The following is a 3,907-nucleotide window of genomic DNA, read 5'->3' on the forward strand; positions in this document are numbered from 1 at the left end:
CCAGGGCCAGGAGCAACCTGGGCTGGTGGAAGGTGTCCCTGCCAGTGGCAGTGGGGCTGGAACTAGATGATGTTTAAGGTCCCTTCCAACCCAACCCATTCTATGACTGCTTTGATTTAAATGCATTTTTTCTGCCTAAGCCTGGCACGAACAAAGCCTTCTGGTGAGAGAAGAACCACCAAAGACAGTGCTATGTATTTCTCAAGCCCAAACTGGATAAGAATGAATAAAAGACTGTCCTGTTTCATGACAGTGACATGGTTTTGTCATGTCAAACATGACAACTAGCAACTTGGTAAGGAAATACACAGAAGAGGAATTGGATACTGTGTATGATAGATATAAGACCACTGAGCCATGGTCTGTCCCTCTAGACAGGGAGGCAGCTTCTTTACCACCTTTCCACTAACTGAGAAACATAACCTTAACAACTTTTTCCAATAAATTCAAAGATAATCTATTCTCAAGAGATGTTTGCAGAGTAGATGGCATACACCAAGTCCTGCCTGTCTCTAAACACACCTACTGCATAACATCAGACAGCATGACAACGTGCCAGGAAGGCTGCACTGGAGACAAGAAAGAGTAAGAAATCAAGCGCAGAAGCCCTTTGTCTCTGCAAGAGCAGGGAATTTCATCAGATGACAAAATAGGGATCATCCTAAGAAACAGCCTGTACTCTATGCTGGAGAACTACTGCCCCCTTCACCCCCCTGGATCTTACTTAGCAGAGGATTCATACCCGCTAGCAAGTGATCACTTAAACCCAGAGTACATCAGCAGTACTATACAAGCTTGGAATTTCCCTACTCCATTAAGATTCATCAGCTGCAACCAAAAATGCAGAGCCTGGATGCACAACACCTCTCCCCAGCTGGATCACCATTAAAACTCAGCCATTCTCCATCCCTCCCTTCTGCTGAATTACCAGGAATGCTGCATTTGCTTGGGGGAACACAGAGAAAGCTATGACTAGCATTTACCATCTATTACTAGCCACAGCTATGAATAAAATATTAGACTAGCAGGTCAATAGTTTATCCGAGTACGCAATTCCTATCTGAAAAGCAGCTTCTTAATTTGAGCTTTCTCTTTAAACTTTTGATTCCAAATTCTGTGCAAACCCAAGGCAGCTCCACACAGCTTATCTGATTCAGAGAGAGGGAAGGAAAGAAACACATGCATACACACACTCTTTATGCCATTCACAATCTGCATACTGCATATCCTCCTGCTGGTAATAATTCTAATCTACTCATGTAAAACCTCCTGAAATAGCGTTATCCTTCAGCAGGTTGAGATAAAATAAAACATGCCAGACACGTGCTTCGTAGAGCAGCAGAACAGATTCACACCCATTGATCTAGAAACCAAAAAGTTTTGATGACAAAAAGGTTGGATCCTATTATGGGCCAATACATCTTCTGCCACCTTCTTCTATCCCATGGATCACCAACATATTTTGTGGGTGGTTGGAGGAGGCTGTATGTGTGTGTGTGTGTGTGGCCACATTCAGGGCTAACAATATTAGAATATGCATCAATGATGACATTCAAAACAGCACCTGAAGATAATTTGAAAGGTGTAGTAGCAGAAAATTAAACCCTGTAAAATACTGTCTGGCAAATTAAAAAACATAATTGATTATATTAGCTCATTTTCAAATTTAAGTATTGCTAATTGCCAGAGATAGTATTTATTTGGCACAGCCACTGTATCTAACTAGCTAATCTAAGTTTAGATTATTGACAGGCAACTGAACCGAAGTTGCTAAATGTTTGTTCTTCCTTCCATTTTGCTCAGGATTTGTTTCCAGGATACACAGAACAGGCATCAGGCAGTCTCCAACCTTTCTACTGTCTAATTCCCATATGCAACAGAATTTATCTGGGTTCAGAGATGTCAAAAGCTTAGACACAACTTCTGCAAGATCACAAAAAGGGATTAATCCAGTACACAGGCCTGCACCCTGACATAGCCAAAGCCACACAAACATGTTCTTTGTGGTTCTGAACCTCTGCGTCTTTTTAAGCAGTTGGGGTTCAGTAACTGCTATGCAAAGCCATTATATAAATAAAGCAGGAGTCAGATCATTTCAGTCCTCCATTGTTTTCTATCATACATTAGGAAGAAACTAATCCAGTTCTGGCGGAAATCACTTTATATGATCCTGATGCTTTGGTCAGGTTTGCAACATCAAGACCAAAAATGTAAGACCAACAGAAATGTTTTGAGCTTTGCCTCGTGCAGGAGGTTTCACTCATGCCAAAGACATAAGGAATTTCTCCATCCACTGTGCATTTGTTCCAGCATAGATAATGTTTTTCAACTGCTGAATTCACTAATTAATAATATCTTGAATTACTCTCATTAAGTGTTCAGTGCAGATTAGGGTTCTGTGAAAGATTAAGAAAGAAAAGAGAATCCCTAGAGGACAACATACAGCCAGTGGGACATTATCTGCTCCTGTAGAGCATCTCCCTAGTGAACAAGTATCTGTTGCTTTCCATGTCCAAACCAGGAGCTTCCAAAACGAAAGAAATCAATTGTTGACATGCGAGAAGTAGTATGGATTAAGTATATAACTGTGTTTAGAACACCAGGGGATGAATTAGCCTAATTGGCGTATTAGTCTCAGTTACACAGAGTAATCACCACAGGCTGCCTCTGTTTTCATTAGAAATTTAATTAAGTTTATCAATGTTTGGCTTCTTTGGCCTTGTCTTCCACCATCTTTCCCAGGCTTTTCTTTGTTTAATCAGTATTTTTAGTGGAGTGAGAGGGGAAATTTTTTCCCCTGTATCCTGCTTGTCATTTTTTTCTCTTGACAAATCTGTTCTTCAGTATTTCAAAGCAGAGGAAATCAGGGATATACTTGCAGCCTCTGCTGCCTAAATGGTGCTCGTCCTCTCACCGTGAAGTGGCAAACAAGGTTTCAATTTCAAGCTTTTAATACTAAGGGCATACCTCCATTGAGCATAGCCGTTTCTTACAGCACAAAGGCAGCTAACATTAGTTTAGGCACAGTCCCAGGTACCTGACCAACCCAGAACATCAATACTGAGAAGTCCAAGCCTTTAATGAAGACAGGCGCTTTTGATGCTGGCCATATACATTAAGGCACCTTCATCCTTTCCACCTATCTTCTCAATTTAGAGCAGCAGGTCCTTTACATGCGCTATGTTTTCAGGCACAGACTTCTGGATTAAGTCAGGCAAGCTTAGGCAGTACAGACCTCAAGCCAATGTACCACTAGATTTAAACTGAGGGTAATGGAGCTACACTGATTTATAGAGCATGCAGAGATAAGGTTGTACACACTCCTGTTTAGAAAGTGACGCGTCTCCAGCCTTAGGGGAGTTGTTCCAACATAAGGAAACATCCACTCTGAGAACACTGGCTCTGAATTCTGTTCACAATGTTGCTTCTTGCACATTTCTTACCATAATGTACTGCCAGCCACAGCTCTCACCCTGCCCTCCCACCCTAAACCTAAACATTAAGGACTATGAACACATGACTAACGGGCTGAAGGCGCTGTTTTAATCTGCAGAGGCTGGTGGCTGAAAAAATACAGCCTACAGTCAATTCTTGTCAAATAGAATAAGCCGTGACATTCTCCTGTATAAAGTGACAGAGGCTCTGATGCATCTTCTCCCAACACAATCATCAGGGACACTGCCACTGGGGGACTTGTTAACTCATCACTTAGTGAACCTCTTCTCGCTATCGCCACAACTTAACACAGAAAACAAATACTCAACATTGCTTAATGTTTGTCATTAGTGCAAGAGGCTGCAACAGTGGCTGCATGCTTACTGCATTGTCTAAATTAATCCACTGAGGGATATTGAATCACTTCATCATGGTGGAAAGTTACTGCCTTGGAAAGGCACGCTTTCCCTTC

The sequence above is a fragment of the Falco punctatus genome, assembly GCF_963210335.1.
Source record: "Falco punctatus genome assembly, chromosome: 20".
NCBI lineage: Eukaryota > Metazoa > Chordata > Aves > Falconiformes > Falconidae > Falco > Falco punctatus.